Source organism: Medicago sativa, chromosome 5, assembly GCF_051527215.1.
Source record: "Medicago sativa cultivar Bolivia chromosome 5, Bolivia_mono, whole genome shotgun sequence".
NCBI lineage: Eukaryota > Viridiplantae > Streptophyta > Magnoliopsida > Fabales > Fabaceae > Medicago > Medicago sativa.
Window position 1 is genome coordinate 43,977,015 of NC_140753.1, and position 19,977 is coordinate 43,996,991.

General features: G+C 34.1%; 2 pseudogenes; both read left to right on the plus strand.

The window, feature by feature from the left end:
- The window catches only part of LOC146922313 (uncharacterized), a 145,238-nt pseudogene that overhangs the window by 82,992 nt on the left and 42,269 nt on the right, over nucleotides 1-19,977 (plus strand).
- Nucleotides 10,701-11,587, plus strand: LOC146922321 (F-box/FBD/LRR-repeat protein At5g56570-like; annotated as a pseudogene).

The window sequence follows — 19,977 nt, forward strand, 5'->3', positions numbered from 1 at the left end:
AGTTGCTGGAGGATCAGAGTAAAGAAGCTGAAAACCTCCACTAATGTCTCACACGACTGTAAAACACGATGACTGAAATCGTGACAAAAAGCCAAATCCGCCTTCGCATAAAACCAGCTCCAGCAGATTGATCAGTAAACATAAAAACGTGTGGAGACCAAAAATTCCCCCACTCTTTTATGCATAAATTCTTTTCAGAAAAATATGACTCGACATAACCACACATAGACTGACCTGTTAAAACCTTCATCGGCTGATCAAATTCCCAACAAACTATGGAAAACCATTTCCAATACAAGCAAAGTCACACACATAGAGCAAACTCAGCTTGAATTATCCGCAGCAGCTAGCTTATTAAAAAGCATATAAGTTCCTGCATGACTCTAGGAGACTGTTACTTGTATCAGCTTAGTTTCACTCCTCGCATGATATTAGTTTACTCCATAATTTTTTGATTAATATACAGCCACAATTATTACCTATACCAATATGCCATCCATATTTCTATAGCATCCTTCTTATGACAATCATATTATCATAACCTGTTACAAAGTTTTAGTGCACTTTCCAAAAAAAAATAATATTGATCCATTTACATCAAGTGACATTGCTTCTATCCTATTATCCATCTATGAAATTCGTTCAGATTTTGTTCCTCCAATATACTCCTCAGTACTTTCACTGTCCCAATGCATTCGGTGATGCAAGACACAAGCAAGCTAATGGATTTAACATCCATTGTGACAATGGATACTTGAATTGTAGAGTTTTTGAATTCAGTCAATTCCATGCCAATACCTTTGGAGATTACAAATTGTTAGCAACTGAAGCACATCGTATGCCATGCACTAACTGCCGATTTTACCAAGGATTTAGGTTCCCAGGTAATATACACGAACCACACTGTCTATATTTTTGACTTAAAAACTTTGCCTCCCGGAACTATACCTGGGATAAAAGTGTGGATGACCTCCTCCCTCATTGCAAAACGAACAGTCTGCAACAGTTACATATTGCCCTTTGGAAAAAATCAAACATTCACAAAATAAATGGTTAGGTGATGTAATCAAATAAATAGAAATATGTAAATTTGATGAATGAACTTTATAGGTTATTTTCTTAGGTTCTGAAGTTCAACCTCTCCAAATATTGGAGGTTGGATTCCTGATAAACTTATGGGCAATGGCCTTTTCAATCTCCCAATTGTTAGGTTCCTTCCTGCACGTTGGGTTTAGACTCTTTGCCTCAAATGTGCTTTGGCGTGTTGGATGGTGTTTTAGTTCGTTGTCGTTTTTATCGCAGTGACCTAGTAACAAGTATTGCACCAACGAAAGAGAAAATCCAGTAATTAAACATATAATTGATCACATATGTAATGCAAGGATAGGATCCATTGATGGTTCTATGTAAGTAGAATCGGTAATAATCAATGCCACTATGGACATGGCCAGCAACATAAGTGATAATAAATGTTAATACTCCTTCTACATCTACTCCAACAGCTCTATTTGCTTCTCTCTTTCTCTTAATTGGTGTCTTTATTGCGTTAACCTTCTCCTTTTTTCTATATCTCTTTTGATTAGATCTATGTTTGTAATATGAAATCAACAAAAGTTTTTTATTTAATTTATTCTTTTATTTCTTTCTTTGTGAATTTTATTTGGCAACAATTAAGAGCAAAAGAAAAGCTATTTTGGCAACAATTGAGAGAAAGAAAAGCAAAAGGAGGTTATGTTTTGGTTTTTTTCTTTCTTTCTAATATTTAACAAGTACATGTTATAAAAATTCAATAAGTGCAAGTCATACCGTTAGGGACCAAAGTGACAATTTTCTACTTTCAATTTAGTCCTTGTGTTGGATATTTGTATATTAACCTCATTATTGCTAAAACAAATATTCATGCAAGATGTTGGATACGATGTTTCAACATCTTGGCACAGTTCAGTGTGCCCTATTTATGTGCCATGACTTACGCGCGCGGTTTATCTATGTAAGGAATCCACGCCTATTTACTTGTTGGCCAAGACGCGTGCTTTTTGTCCAGAATCAGATTTGTGATTATTTCCTAAAGATGTGTCAACATTTTAGGAGACTTTGTTTATTTCCCAAAGATGCTCCAACATTTTAGAAAAGTTGTGATTTGGTTCTGATCCTTGTGAGAAGATCTTTTGATGGATCAACATTGTTTTCTGAAGCCCAACAAGAAGGTTAAGCCCGTATTGCTTCAGATAACATAAGGAAGGACGCAAAACCTAATTCATCCCTAAAGTTGTCATATGAAATATAGAGTTTTAGGGTTTTGACTCTCTGTTAATTATGAGCCTTTCGTGTATCACCTTGATGCAGTTTTAGGACTGTTTTTATTGAGTTGTAAGTTTGTATACTACTCATAAGCTTTGAAGTACGAAGTTAGTTTGTGTTTGAAGGTGTCTTCATCGTATTGTTTGTAATCATATAATCACAGGGTGTGTGACTGAGTGGAAGTGAGATGGGATCTCAGATTTAGGAGTTCCTAGGTTGAAGTCAGTAAGGATAGGTCCTACGTGATAAGCTGTAAACTTGGAGTTTGCTGAGAACTTAGAACAAGGACTACACTAGTGGATTTCCTTCCTCGCTTGGTAGCCCCCAAAGTAGGTGTGATTGTCACTGAACTGGTGTTAACAAATCACCTGTGCCGTTTACATTTATGTCTTTTACTTTTACCTTGTTATGTTTGTTTTTTGCTAGTTAAATGTTTGAACATTAGTCTCAACATTCCACCTGCGTCTTAGTGTTGGAACATTGCATAAAACATTATAATACTAGTGTGCAAGAATTTCCATTGGCATCAGATCAAACCTTCATTAAGCCTCTTCTTCTTCTTCTTCTTCTTCTTCTTCTTCTTCTTCTTCTTCTTCTTCTTCTTCTTCTTCTTCGACGAGCCTTCATTAACCCACTTCTTGCTATTTCAGGAAAACGAATGATTCGAAAAAATGGGACTAAAAGTTTGAAAGAACACAACAGTTCGTGCAATCAGATGAGTGATAGGAACAAATTTGCGTTGATTTTAGGGATTGGAAGTAATGACTGATTTTGGGGAAGATAGGGGGTTGAAACCCTAGATTCTAAAAAGGATAAGATTGGAATGGAAGATGTCACGTCAGACTATACAAACCATCAAATTTTTAATTTTTTTAATTGCCTATTTACACGCGTGGAATTCCTATCAATTTTTGAAATGATAAATACACAGTTGTCTGCCATGTCAGTTAATTGACCTGCCACATAGACATTGACTTGGTCAAAATTAGGCAATCAAAAGAGAGGCAAAAATTAGGGTCAAAAGTGCATTTAAGCCAAATTATTTTAAAAGATTTTTATTTTTAAAATAATTTTAAAACAATGAAATAAAAAAAACAATTTAAAAACGTTTTTTAAAATAATTTTAATAATTAAATTTAATTATTTTAATACATTTAAATTAAAAAAAACATTTTTAAATTCTTTTTATTATACATTTTCCAAAAACATACCCCTCCCAAAGCTCATGTTACTAGTTTGGGTCAGATTGCAACTTATGTGATATGTGACAATGCGTCTGAAGAGCAGGCAGTTGAGTTAGACATTTTGTCATGGTTTGTACCAGGTTTTTTTTTCTAGGAGTTATAAAAAGGGTTTTGACAAGGGGATAGCCCTCGCAAATTTGCCAGGAGCTAAAGCCCTGACATAACCATTTGCGATGCCCTGTTTAGCAAGTCATCATGCTCCTCACAAAAACCCTGGCAAATTGTATTTTCCCAGGAAATCCGCCCCTGTTAAATTTCCAAATTTCTTGTACTAAGGAGTTTGTTGCCATTTTGATTAAACAAATATTAACAAAGTGAAAACATAGGGGAACAACATAGTCAAAATATAGAATTTTAGCCCACCATACTTATTCCTAAATTCACTCCATCACTAAAATATCAACTGATTATCAAGACCTTTGTACATATCGCCATAGCACTAACCTAGCATTAGAAATACGAATTGGCTTTTTCTTTTCACAACTTCGCAGACAAATGGTTGTGCCATTTTCAATCTAAGCAACTCCTGTTTGTGTTTCTATATTTCTTATTTTCAGGCATGGCCAATTGCACCTCGCTCTCATAAAACATTCACTTCACTCATTATTGAATCCTGCATATTGATTCAGAAATTACCGCACAAAAATTTAATTGAAATAAAATCCTCAAGATTGTTGTATATTTATTGACATGTGTATTATCTCAAAATAATAATCAGCATAAACATATAATGTAACATCCCGTTCGTCAGCTAATGGAATATTATCAGTTAAATGTGTCAGAGGACAAATGTTCATGGAAAGCGGGTAGGACGGAGAATATTTATCAAATGATATCAGTTAAGTATGGTTTTTGTATCAGTGTCGGTATAAACGCGTTTAAGACGAAGGGCATTTTGGTACTTTCATGCAAAGGGGGTATATAAGTGATTTTTGGGCAAAATCTTCATAATTTTGGGATGTTTCTCTCTCTAGGTTTTGGAGAAGAATTTCTCTCCTCCTTCTCTCTAGAACTGCCCCCAATCCCTCCCTCTAATCCACTAATCTTTCCAAGTTTTACACAATCGGTGATCAAGCATGAATCATGGAAACTTCATGGACAAGAAACATCAAAGAAGAAGAGGATTTAGCATGATTTGAGGAACTTGAAGCTAGGGTTTGAGCTTGGGCAAGATGGATTTAAGCTTGTTAGATGCTGCAAACATCATGTGATTTCTTAGATAGAACCCACCTTTGGGGTTATGTGTTTAATTGTGAGAAGATAACGTGATTTATGTTAGTTTAGTTTTGATAAAACTTTAATACCCCCAAAGCAATTCTTGTTGTTGATTATATGTTGAAATTGCCATGAAATATGTTTAAATATGTCAATATATGTTGTTGGATGTTTATGGTGCATTGCAGGATCGAATTGGACGAGTTTTGGGTCAAAATTGCAAATTCTGCACCACAGACCCGAAGAAACTCGCTATTAGCGAAATATTTCGCTAATAGCGAAATTCTTCAGAAGCCTGTCCAGAAAATTTCACTAATAGAGAAACTGTTTGTCCTTGCCAGCATGCTTTTGGCTTGTTGGCTCAATCTAGGGCCAGTGGTACATCCCGAAGCCTTTCTTTCATTGTTTTTCAACTTCATAACCCCAAAACAACATCTAGGCAATGCACATAACATCAAATGATCTTTGAATTGAAAATCATGGAAATCTTAACATGTACGAGAGTTTAAGCCGTTTTACTCGGGTAGTGATGAACTAAGAAAATGAATGAATGTAGAGCCTCGACATAGCTTGTCGAGAACTAGAATGCGATGCATGTATCCTAAGTATGATAAGACGTGAAGTGATTAGTGTATCCTCTTCGCTTATGAATAAGAATGACCATGCAAGCACGTTAAGCCATTATTAGATAAGTTTACCCTTTCAATATGAATGAGTATGACTAAGTAGGTAGTTTACCGCTAAACGGGTAGATCATGGACCCGTGGTAAGTGAGCAAGTGTGTATAGGTTTAACCTTTCACGCATTTATGCTTAAGACTATGATGTATGTGCAGTTTATTACAATAGGATCGCTTAAGGATTCGTGGTAAATGAGTAAGTAAGACGTAGGTGTCGTGAGAATAGGATAAGCTTCGCAAGGGGAGCCCGCACGTTATTGATGGAGTCCGATGTGCCTTAGCTAGGTTTTCATCGGGTATGTATGGGATTGTTCTCGGGGTTACTCCACTCGGGGCTCTCCGTAAAATGAACTTAGATAATATGTTTGTACAACGCTAACATCTATCTATGAATGAATATGATTATGTATGTTATGATATGAATGAGTACGTCACGATATGAACATGTTTATGATATGATGTTAGAAGCGTATAAGTTTATGAAATAGAACAATTATGAATGTTATACTGATGACGATCTTAGGTTTCCCTAATCGTCCGGTTTAGGACCGTGTCATGATTATGTTATGTTTAGGCTTCGATGCGTTTGGCGTATCTTAGCATAGCGGTCTTATGTTCCCTGTAACTGCCATGACACGTATGATGTAGCAAGACCTATGACAAGTAAGATGAACCTACGACGGATCTAGTATGCACGACCGTCTAGGAAAGCAAGACCACACACGTATAATCAACCGTCAGGTTGTATTGTAGACACATGGTGACCATAGGTTTTCCCCCGAGGTTACCTATAGCCTAGGATTAGGTGAAACTCACTGAGACATTATATCTCATCCAATCCTTATTTGTTTCAGATAAACAGGTTGGTTTGGCAAGCTAGTAGCCGAATGGATATTTCAGCAAGTGCTCGTTCGTACCCGTTGCAGGATGATATGGATTTCAAGGATGTATTTATTATATTTTTAGAGAAGTTATGCTATACTCTTGATGTACGAACGCTTATGGTTGTGTAAGATACTCGTTCAAAGTTTTATTGTTGTAAATTTTAATGTATCCAGTACTAAAGATAACAAACATGCTAAACTTTCTAGATATGTTTAGTATGGGCGTTACATATAAGCATTAAAATCAATAAGTAAAAGAGAGAGAGATCATTAGACTTATCTATCTTTAAAATTACGGTGATTTGAGGCTGGTAATGTAGAGCAAACAAATATGAAACCATGAACGGCAATAACCTGCAAAATAGTAAACTGTTATCTAACTTGAGGCATGACATAGTCACTGTCCTTGAGGATTTTATCCGCCTCATAAACGCATATCCTTCAACAGTTCTTCCCTGATATGAATCATATTAGAGGTGACAAAAAAACTTGAATTTGATAAACACAGGAGATGTAACCCGGGAAGAAAAATTGGGAAGAAAGAAAGAGTTGTTTTGTTGGGTGAAAAGTGGTATTTTTCTGATCAAGAAGTGTCTCCCCAAATTGCTAAAAAGAAAGTATATATTTTGGTATGCTTCTGGTAAAAAGCTGCTTCTAGTATTGTCCACCATAAAAAGCACTATCTTATTATCATATATACTCCCAAGATATTTTTGTGAGAACATGCCACTAATTCCACAAAAATAGCCACATGAATCAAACTATTTTTTCAGTTGAGAAAATTAAGGTAAGGCTTAGCTGACTAAGTAAGCATACTGAGTCATAGTTAGCTTATTCAGGAAATGATAAAAACATGTGGAAACATAATTTTTAGATGGACTTAGTTAAAATTAAATTTTGAAATAAAATAAAACTCTAAAATTACAACAACCCCGCCCCTACTACTGCTACAAAGGATTTTGGTGGGGCCGTGATCAATTGTGCAGCCGTGACAGAAGTAGAGGGTACTGGAGTAGGAGCAATCCGTACTGGAATTGACGGTAGAGAGGCCGGTGATGTTAATTCCGCCTACCAATCGAACGACATGGCAGAGAATCGTGAAGCAACAATCAAAGAAAAAAGTCTCCTTCACGAGAATCAAGAAAGGTCCACTGTCAAAAATAAACAATTGGAATGATATAGTAGCACCTTCACAAATGAATTACATAACCAAATGGAATTGTAGAATGCCAATTTTCTGATGTGTTGACCACCGATTACAACAAATGAAAGAAAACCAATAATAATTAGTGGCTTTGAAAGATGCATAAAGCATGAACGGTGATCAAAATGAATACGGCACACAGCTAAGGTGAATACTCCATTACTTTGGAAAATTGGTAGAATATATTGGAATATGATGCTAAAAGATAAATAAAAAGAAGTAAAATTAAGGAGAATACTCCATTACTTTAGAAAATTTGTAAAACATATTGGAATATGATCTAAAAGATAAATAAAAACAAGTAAAAGATATTTTAAACGCTTATAAAAATTTCCCTCAAAAAGAATTATAAAAATTAAGTTTTAAAAGATAAGATATAACTAAAACAAAACAAAAATATATAATATATTTGGTTTTTTTTTGACAAAATATAATATAATATATTTAGTTTGTTGAGATATTTATGCTACATAAAAAATAATGAATAAAATATTTAGAAAATTCAAAAAATAATAAATTTATTTAAATAAAAAACATAATATTATAAAAACATTAAAAAAATGTACCTTGGAATATTTATATCAAATTAAAATAAATATTATTCAAAAATAAAAAATATTTGAAACAAATGTGAAAGCGGCAAAAATATTGAATATGAAAAAATAAATAATTAAAAAAATAAACTATTGAAATAAATTATGATAAAATTAAATTATACTTTTAATAATTGTACGAAAAAAATTATTATTTAATCAAATAATAAAGTAAAATATTTATTGGAAAATTGTAATGTAATGTATATAGTTTGTTGAGAGAGAGACATGTGCTAAATAGAAAGAAAAAAAATCTTTTTGATGAAAAGAAAGAATTTGTTGAGATATCTATACAAAATTAAATTTGCACGTAAAAGTAGAGGATTAATAAAATTTTGAGAATAAACATGGAGTCGAAACGCGACATAAAATACCTTACTATATATGTGTGTGTGTGTGTGTGTGTGTGTGTGTGTGTGTGTGTGTATATATATATGTATGTATGTATGTATGTATATACACATACACACTATTGACTGATGGACTTCATCAACTTAGTTAAATTTTATAGCCATAATTTTTGAAAATGAAAAATAATAAATAGAATGATGAAATTTATGATTTGGTTAGTTAGGAATCAAAATTGAATCAAGGTATTGTCAGTGTGTGTATAAACATCAGTAAAAGTGTTTAAGATGTTTGAAAAGTTGTCTTCAAAAATCAAAAAATAAAAATAACAAAAAGATGAAAACATGCTATATTAAAAAGCAACATTATAAAGTGATTGAAATATATATATATATATATATATCAAAGTAAATGTAATAGAAATAAAAGAATTGGTGTTTGGAAAACATGAAGAGGGATAAAGGTTAGATGAAAAGAAGGTTTGAGGTTTCCGTTTGTGCTCAAAATATGTGAATATGTAATTATCAAAAATTCCTTTATTTATAGTTAACATTTGCAGTAGGGGGATAGATCATTGGACTCGTTTCCTCCTGTTGTTTTCATTTAATTTCGAAGATAGCCCTTTGTTTGGTTGTGTTTCCTGTGGTTTTTTACATTTCGTCTTTGATGCATGAGTGCATGAATTTAACCATTTACCCCTTGTATGTTGCTACTTTACAATTCCCAGCCTAGCACTCCTTGTGCTGGTCAGGACTCATTGTGATTTTAATTAATTCCATTAAGGTTTTTTCAAAAAAAAAAAAATTTGGTTTTATATTTTGAGAAATGACCTATAAACATATAAAAATCATGAAAGTGAAAAAATTGGACTAAGAATTTTTATATATTAGTAGATAAAACATAGTATCCAAGTCTTAAAGTACATTGCAAACAACTATATAAGATGAAGAACAACTATATAAGAGGAAGAACAAACAGAGAATCCTCTCTTGGTTGTTCTCTGTTTGTCCGCGGTTTTTGGCATGGGTTCGTCCGATTTGATAAAGATTAGGGTGGAGGAGGTGATGTTGGTTTTGTAGACCATGTGATTGGTGGTGATGTAGGTGACAGGTTAGGTGGTGGGAGGTTATGGTGGTGATGGGAGGAGGTGATGGTGGTGATATTGTGATAATGGAGGTTGTGATGCTGTTTTGGTGGATCAGTGGTGAGTAGACACGGGTTTTGGGTTGTGTGGTGGTCGATGCGGGTGTAGTGGCGGTTTTGTGGTGCGTGGCGGTGGTGATGCAGCACGGAGATAGATCATTGGATTCGTTTCCTCTAGTTGTTTTCGTTTAATTTCGAAGATAGACCTTTGTTAGGTAATGTTTTTTTATATACTGGAGTACGAATTTCTATATATATATATATATATATATATATATATTTTTTTTAGGGATTTTTATATATTGTTATTGTTGGTAGATGTAAAGTGAAAAAATTAAAAGTATTAAATTTAAAAAAAAAAGCACAAAGTAGAAAGATAAAATGTAGAATATTGTTCCAAAATTCACGCATATCTTGAGGAATCAACCAATTGATTTTGATTTGATTTGCAATTACTACTTTTACTTGGTCTCCACGTTAAACTTGATCTCCACGTCTTCAGATATATTTGGAAACAACTATATAAGAACAAACATAGACGTTTTACAAACAAAGCGATGAAGAACAAACAAAAGCGTTTTGCAAGGGATAGATATCGAAAACAACAATTTCTGTCAAAAAAAATGTCAAATTTAGCAAAATCAACTATGGTTGATAGGATTAGTGATTTACCAGATGAGATTCTATGTCACATACTCTCTTTTCTTCCATCTAGATTTGCTGTTGCGACTTAAAAGACTTCGTTTCCTTCAATTACTTTGTGGAATATCCGGTCATAATTGCGAATGACACACCCATAAAAAGGTTTCATCTCAAGTTTAGTCATTGTGGAGATTGGCAAGGGTTGGTTTTCAATGTCCCAGATTGGATCGAAGCTGCAAAAGAACGTGGTGTTGAGGATATTTTCCTAAGTTTAAACTTTACTAATTTTTTGTGGATGGAAAACGAAGTGATCACTCTGACAAACATCCTTTTTACCTTTCCAAACCTTGTGGTTCTGAAACTGAATCGGTTAATTGTGTCTGCTCAAATTTTGATCTTCCATCGCTCAAAACTCTACATTTGAATTTTGTTTATTTTGTAAATCCCATGGATTTGAAAAGGTGTCTTTCTGGGTGTCCTATTCTTGAGGAATTGCTCACCATTGATATAAGCAAGGTTACAGAAGGAGGGTTTGAAACATCGTTATCCAATTTGGTTACAGCTACTATCAGTCCATTTGATATTCCGTTTAAAGCAATTTACAATGTTGAGTTTCTGCGCATAATAAAGGTATGAATGTAACATCATGCATGTTTTTTACTTGTAGGTTCATTTTACACAATAAAGGTATGAATGCTACACAATAAAATTGTGACCACTGAACTAACACCTCATATACTTCCTTAATATGCAGTTCGGTTGATTTTAATATTTTGTTTGTCTCTGAAACTTATGCAGATGGATGAGATTGATCACAACAAAAACATCAATGCCTATTACAAAGACTTTCCTGTTTTTTGTAACTTAATTCACCTTGAAATACTATTTTGGGACTATGACCATAGCTGGACTAATGTAGCAAAAGTGCTCCAACATTCTCACAAGCTTCAAATTCTTTTAATTAGAAAGGTTCTCACACTATATAGTCAATATGATTTTTTTTCTTTGTTCTTTTATGTATTTAGTATAATATATTTAATTTTGACTTCCTTTGACAGAGAAGCAGGAACTATTACACATATAGAAAAGATTGGGAAAACCCAAATTTGGTTCCTGAATGTGTTTCTTCTCACCTCAAAACATGCACAATTATAAACTATGAAGGTTGGAAAGTTGATATTCAATTTTTAAGATACATTTTGAAGAATGCGAGGTTTCTACAGGTTATGAGAGTCAGAGTTAGTAGAATTGCCTCTTATCGAAAGAGCTAAATTATAGAAGAATTATCCTTGCATCCAAGAATTTTAGAAGGGTGTAAATTTTTACTTGGTTGAGTCGGCACATATCAAGGCCTTATGCAAATTCAAAAAGGAGGCTTTTTGAAGTTAATAGTAATATTTTAGTGAAGTTGTTATATTTTAATTAAAATTTTACTTTTTGAATTCGTTGTTTGCAACATTATTTGTTAAATTATTGCAGCCGATTTTGTTTAACATTTCTTTTTCAATCGATAATAAAAGTAGTTAATTTAATCTTTATTGAGATATTGTTGATCTTAAATAAAATTTTGTTAAAGGAAAATGTTGGCTACGGGCAACGCCCAACACCGGGCACCACCAGTGGAGCATCAAAATCTAGTTCCAGTTGCTGGAGGATCAGAGTAAAGAAGCTGAAAACCTCCACTAATGTCACACACGACTGTAAAACACGATGACTGAAATCGTGACAAAAAGCCAAATCCGCCTTCGCATAAAACCAGCTCCAGCAAACTGACCAGTAAACAGAAAAACGTGTGGAGACCAAAAATTCCCCCACTCTTTTATGCAGAAATTCTTTTCAGAAAAATATGACTCGACATAACCACACATAGACTGACCTGTTAAAACCTTCATCGGCTGATCAAATTCCCAACAAACTATGGAAAACCATTTCCAATACAAGCAAAGGCACACACATAAAGCAAACTCAGCTTGAATTATCCGCAGCAGCTAGCTTATTAAAAAGCATATAAGTTCCTGCATGACTCTAGGAGACATTTACTTGCATCAGCTTAGTTTCACTCCTCGCATGATATTAGTTTACTCCATAATTTTTTGATTAATATACGGCCACAATTATTACCTATACCAATATGCCATCCATATTTCTTGCATCCTTCTTATGACAATCATATTATCATAACCTGTTACAAAGTTTTAGTGCACTTTCCAAAAAAAAATAATATTGATCCATTTACATCAAGTGACATTGCTTCTATCCTATTATCCATCTATGAAATTCGTTCAGATTTTGTTCCTCCAATATACTCCTCAGTACCTTCACTCTCCCAATGCATTCAGTGATGCAAGACACAAGCAAGCTAATGGATTTAACATCCATTGTGACAATGGATACTTGAATTGTAGAGTTTTTGAATTCAGTCAATTCCATGCCAATACCTTTGGAGATTACAAATTGTTAGCAACTGAAGCACATCGTATGCCATGCACTAACTGCCGATTTTACCAAGGATTTAGGTTCCCAGGTAATATACACGAACCACACTGTCTATATTTTTGACTTAAAAACTTTGCCTCCGGAACTATACCTGAGATAAAAGTGTGGATGACCTCCTCCCTCTTTGCAAAACGAACAGTCTGCAACAGTTACATACTACCCTTTGGAAAAAATCAAACATTCACAAAACAAATGGTTAGAAGATGTAATCAAATAAATAGAAATATGTAAATTTGATGAATGAACTTTATAGGTTATTTTCTTAGGTTCTGTTCAACCTCTCCAAATATTGGAGGTTGGATTCCTGATAAACTTATGGGCAATGGCCTTTTTAATCTCCCAATTGTTAGGTTCCTTCCTGCACGTTGGCTTTAGACTCTTTGCCTCAAATGTGCTTTCGCGTGTTGGATGGTGTTTTAGTTCATTGTCGTCTTTATCGCAGTGACCTAGTAACAAGTATTGCACCAACGAAAGAGAAAATCCAGTAATTAAACATATAATTGATCACATATGTAATGCAAGGATAGGATCCATTGATGGTTCTATGTAAGTAGAATCGGTAATAATCAATGCCACTATGGACATGGCCAGCAACATAAGTGATAATAAATGTTAATACTCCTTCTACATCTACTCCATTATAAATCCAGCTGCAGCAGATTGATCAGTAAACAGAAAAGCGTGTGGAGAAAAAAATTCCCCCACTCTTTTATGCAGAAATGATTTTCAGAAAAATATGACTCGACATAACCACACATAGACTGACCTGTTAAAACCCTCATCGGCTGATCGAATTCCCAACAAACTATGGAAAGCCACTTCTAATACAAGCAAACACACACACATAGAGCAATCTCAACTTGAATTATCCGTAGCAGCTAGCTTTACAAAAAGCATATAAGGTCATGACTCTAGACATTTACTTGCATCAGCTTAGTTTCACTCCTCGCATGATATTAGTTTACTCCATAATTTTTTGATTAATATACAACCACAATTATTACCAATACCAATATGCCATCCACATTTCTAGCATCCTTCATATGACAATCATATTATCATAACTTGTTACAAAGTTTTAGTGCACTTTCCAAAAAAAATAATATTGATCCATTTACATCAAGTGACATTGCTTCTATCCTATTATCCATCTATGAAATTCGTTCAAATTTTGTTCCTCCAATATACTCCTCAATACCTTAACTGGCCCAATGCATTCGGTGATGCAAGACATAAGCAAGTTAATGGATTTAACATCCATTGTGACAATGGATACTTGAATTGTAGAGTTTTTGAATTCAGTCAATTCCATGCCAATACCTTTGGAGATTACAAATTGTTAGCAACCGAAGCACATCGTATGCCATGCACTAACTGCCGATTTTGCCAAGGATTTAGGACCCCAGGTAATATACACGAACCACACTGTCTATATTTTTGACTTGAAAACTTTGCCTCCCAGAACTATACCTGAGATAAAAGTGTGGATGACCTCCTCCCTCTCTGCAGCAGTTACATACTACCCTTTGGAAAAAATCAAACATTCACAAAACAAATGGTTATTAGGTGATGTAATCAAATAGATAGAAATATATAAATTTGATGAATGTACTTTATAGGTTATTTTCTTAGGTTCTGAAGTTCAACCTCTCCAAATATTGGAGGTTGGATTCCTGATAAACTTATGGGCAATGGCCTTTTCAATCTCCCAATTGTTAGGTTCCTTCTTGCACGTTGGCTTTAGACTCTTTGCCTCAAATGTGCTTTGGCGTGTTGGATGGTGTTTTAGTTCGTTGTTGTCTTTATCGCAGTGACCTAGTAACAAGTATTGCACCAACGAAAGAGAAAATCCAGTAATTAAACATATATAATTGATCACATATGTAATGCAAGGATAGGATCCATTGATGGTTCTATGTAAGTAGAATCGGTAATAATCAATGCCACTATGGACATAGCCAGCAACATAAGTGATAACAAATGTTAATACTCCTTCAACATCTACTCCATTATGGAACAGCTCCATTTGCTTCTCTTTCTCTTAATTGGTGTCTTTATTGCGTTAACCTTCTCCTTTTTTCTATATCTCTTTTGATTAGATCTTTCTTTATAATATGAAATCAACAAAAGTTTTTTATTTAATTTATTCTTTTATTTCTTTCTTTGTGAATTTTATTTGGCAAGAATTGAGAGCAAAAGAAAAGCTATTTTAGCAACAATTGATAGAAAAGAAAAGCAAAAGGAGGTTATGTTTTGTTTTTTTTTTCTTTCTAATATTTAACAAGTACATGTTATAAAAATTCAATAAGTGAAAGTCATACCGTTAGGGACCGAAGTGACAATTTTCTACTTTCAATTTAGTCCTTGTGTTGGATATTTGTATATTGACCTCATTATTGCTAAAACATATATTCATGCAAGATGTTGGATATGATGTTTCAACATGTTGGCACAGTTCAGTGTGCCATATTTATGTGCCATGACTTACGCGAGCGGTTTATCTATGTAAGGAATCCACGCTTATTTACTTGTTGGCCAAGACGCGTGCTTTTTGTCCAGAATCGGATTTGTGATTATTTCCTAAAGATGTGTCAACATTTTAGGAGACTTTGTTTATTTCCTAAAGATGCTCCAACATTTTAGAAAAGTTGTGATTTGGTTCTGATCCTTGTGAGAAGATCTTTTGATGGATCAATATTGTTTTCTGAAGCCCAACAAGAAGGTTAAGCCCGTACTGCCTCAAATAATATAAGGAAGGACGCAAGACCTAATTCATCACTAAAGTTGTCATATGAAATATAGAGTTTTAGGGTTTTGAGTTTCTATTAATTGTGAGCCTCTCGTGTATCACCTTGATGCAGGTTTAGGACTGTTTTTATTAAGTTGTAAGTTTGTATACTACTCCTAAGCTTTGAAGTACGAAGTTAGTTTGTGTTTGAAGGTGTCTTCATCGTATTGTTTGTAATCATATAATCACAGGGTGTGTGATTGAGTGGAAGTGAGATGAGATCTCAGATTTAGGAGTTCATAGGTTGAAGTCAGTAAGGGTGGGTCCTACGTGATAAGCTGTAAACTTGGAGTTTGCTGAGAACTTAGAACAAGGACTACACTAGTGGATTTCCTTCCTCGCTTGGTAGCCCCCAAAGTAGGTGTGATTGTCACTGAACTGGTGTTAACAAATCACCTGTGCCGTTTACATTTTTGTCTTTTACTTTTACCTTGCTCTGTTTGTTTTTTGCTAGTTAAATGTTTAAACATTAGTCTCAACATTCCACCTGTGTCTTAGTGTTGGAACATTGCATAAAACATTATAATACCAGCGTGCCAGAATTTCCATTGGCATCAGAGCAAATCTTCATTAACCCTCTTATTCTTCTTCTTCTTCTTCTTCTTCTTCTTCTTCTTCTTCTTCTTCTTCTTCTTCTTCGACGAACCTTCATTAACCCACTTGAACAAACCTTGATATTTCAGGAAAACGAACGATTCGAGAAAATGGGACTAAAAGTTTGAAAGAACACAACAGTTCGAGCAACCAGATGAGTGATAGGAACAAATTTGCGTTGATTTTAGGGATTGGAAGTGATGACTGATTTTGGGGAAGATAGGGGGTTGAAACCCTAGATTCTAAAAAGGATAGGATTGGAATGGAAGATGTCACGTGAGACTATGCAAACCATCAATTTTTTAATTTTTTTTAATTGCCTATTTACACGCGTGGAATTCCTATCAATTTTTGAAATGATAAATACACAGTTGTCTACCATGTCAGTTATTTGACCTGCCACATAGACGTTGACTTGGTCAAAATTAGCCAATCAAAAGAGAGGCAAAAATTAGGGTCAAAACTGTATTTAAGCCAAATTATTTTAAATGATTTTTCTTTTTAAAATAATTTTAAAACAATGAAATAAAAAAACAATTTAAAAACGTTTTTTAAAATAATTTTAATAATTAAATTTAATTATTTTAATTTTTAAAATAATTTTAATACATTTAAATTAAAAAAACGTTTTTAAACTCTTTTTATTATACATTTTCCAACAACATACCCCTCCCAAAACTCATGTTACTAGTTTGGGTCAGATTGCGACTGATGTGATATGTGACAGTGCATCTGAAGAGCAGACAGTTGAGTTAGACATTTTGTCAGGGTCTGTGCCAGGGTTTTTTTCTAGGAGTTATAAAAGGGGTTTTGACAAGGGGATGGCCCTCGCAAATTTGCCAGGAGCTAAAGCCCTGACATAACCATTTGCGATGCCCTGTTTAGCAAGTCATCATGCACCTCACAAAAGCCCTGGCAAATTGCATTTTCCCAGGAAATCCGCCCCTGTTAAATTTCCAGATTTCTTGTTGTAAGGAGTTTGTTGCTTGATAGAAGGCATGGCATTATGCTTCAGATAACAAAAAACCGACCAATACGACTCATAGATATACCGTCCCCACGATACCAAGTGAACCTTCTACCACACAACTTCTATAAGAAAATTCGCCTCAATGAAATGATTAAAGTGAGAGTAATCTTCAATACAATCACTTGATAACCGACTTTTTCTCTATTCTGTTGTACAAACGACATTAAAATGTCCAATCACACACCAAGCAGTGTCACTATCTCCGATTGTCAGATCACACAATCTAGTCCATAACAATTGCCTACCCCCACTATCACACAAACCATAAACATTTGCTAAAGCAAACTCCAACTCATTCTTAATAAAACACTCTTTAATAACCAATACATTTCTTCCGAAAATCAACAACGAGTGTGGTGCAAATATTTAACTGTATTTTGCATATAAAATAAAAACACAATTTTGGCACCCTAAGTATCAAGAAGTTGCGATTTTCACCCCTTAACAAAATACAATACAATCCAGCCCCCTAAGTATTGCCAAAACTGCAAAAAGGGCAATACTTAGGGGGTTTAATTGTATTCTATTTTGCTAAGGGGCCAAAATCGCAACTTCCTAATACTTAGGGGACCAAAACCGCTATTAAGCCTTATTAGAAATATTACATTAATGTTGATATTTTAAAAATATTCATGAATTTAAAATTTTATCGTATAGATTTTCTCTTATCGATACATAAAAATTTGCCTCCATAGATATAAACACACTAAATCTGCAATGAGTACGGTGAAATACATCACATTGTTTTACATATAAAATAACAAAATATTTAATAGAAATACTATACTTATGTTGATATTTTAAAAATAGTCATGAGATTTCAAAATGTTAACATATCGACGTTTTCATATCAATACATATTTTTTGACGTATCTCATATTAAACATAAAAATTTGCTTTCACAAACATAGGAAAATAAATTATGCAACGAACATTGTGCAACTATTTAACTTATTTTTGTATATATTTTTTTAACAGAAATATTACATCAATACTGATAATTCGGTGTGGTGGAGGATGTTGTCTGGTATTAGTGGAGGTGTTGGTTTGGGGGAGTGGATCTGGTTTGAGGCGAATATTCGTAGAGTGGTTGGTGGATGGAGTAATACCTATTTTTGGCTCGACAACTGGGTGGGGGGGCGCTCCCTTTAAGTGTGTGTTTTCCCCGCTTATTTGATTTGGCTGAAAATAAAGGGGTGACAGTGAGGGAGATGGCTAGAAGAGGGTGGGAGGATGGCGGTGCTGCCTGGCAGTGGAGGAGGCGTTTGTTGGCTTGGGAGGAGGAGTTGGTTACAGAGTGCTCTTCCTTGATGTGTTCTATTGTTTTGCAGGATCATGTTTTTGACAGGTGGCAGTGGGTCTTGGATCCTATCAACGGTTATTCCGTTAAGGGGACTTATCAGTTTCTTACGCTTTTTGACACATCACTGGAGTGTGGTCTTTATGATGCAGCGTGGCTGAAGCAGGGGCCGTTAAAGGTGTCTATATTTGTTTGGCGGCTTCTCCGCAACAGGCTTCCCACCATAGACAATCTTTTTCGTAGGAGATATCCAAATAAATTTAAGAAAAAATTATATCGTGTGAAATATAAAAGCTTTGTGGCTACCTTTATACTTCCCCTTGTATATGCAAACGTAGTATAAAGCGAATAAAATCACAAGAACCATTGAAACTGTGATTGAAACTCCCAATATAAACTTTTTTCCAGGACCATGATTTGCATCTGCATTTATGAGTTAATATAGTAAATAAGAAATTGTGATTCACAATTAAATTGGATGGGATAATGTTTTGAGGTAATGTAATTTTTTGAGGCAACTCAAATTCTTTTAGATGAATATCATTATTTTGATGACTAAAATGTAGAATTTTCAAAATGATGACAATTTAAGAAGGATATTTTCCAAATTAAATTAGTAGAGTTTCAAATTTAGTCCTTAAATTTTTTTTTTTCAAATTTTGCAAAGTTGGTCCCAATATTTTTCAAAATTTTCTAATTGACTCCTATAATATTTAAAATACTGCAAATTGGCCACAACAATTTTTATAAATTGCAAATTGATCACTCAAATATTACAAATTGACCGCTCAAAGTTTTCAAATTTGACTCAAAATTTTCTAGCAAATTGGTTCCTATTTCTCAATTTGACCAATTTTTTGAAAAATTTGTCAAAGTAGCCCAAATTGTTAACAACGAAAGTTTGTACACAAAATCATTTGAAGACAATTCAATCGAATCATTTGAAATGACTAGAATTCAAAATTCTTTCCTATTACCTCATCCAAACATATATAAATAGTTCTAAAATCTTTACTGATGTATGTAGAATCCATTCGAACTTATAGGTCTTATCCGTCTTGTGAAGTTCTTAAATCAATAAGATCACCTAACCAGATAGAGCAACCCTTTCCTGCTCCAATTGGGTCTAAGGATGTATATGCTCTGCAAGAGCAATTATTTATGCATTTGACTTTGCATTCATCAAGTGTCATGTTTGCATTAATCCAAGAATTTGTTGTATCTGGAAATTTCATTCCAATAAATTTACGAAATTCATCCCTATTTTTGACCCCACAGCTCCAATTTCCGTTACGCACGCATCCTTGTTTCCAGTCCAAGCTATTCCACAGTTCAAGTGATTTTGGTTTAAATCCATCTAAGCATCGACATGTTTGTGATCCTTCAATGATGCAATATCCATTTGCTCCACAAACATTATAAACATCGCAATTATCTATTGGCAGCGATTGGTAAACATTCCATGTTCTCGATTCAGGTATCCAAAGGAGGCGTTAACGAACAAAAAGGGTTTGGT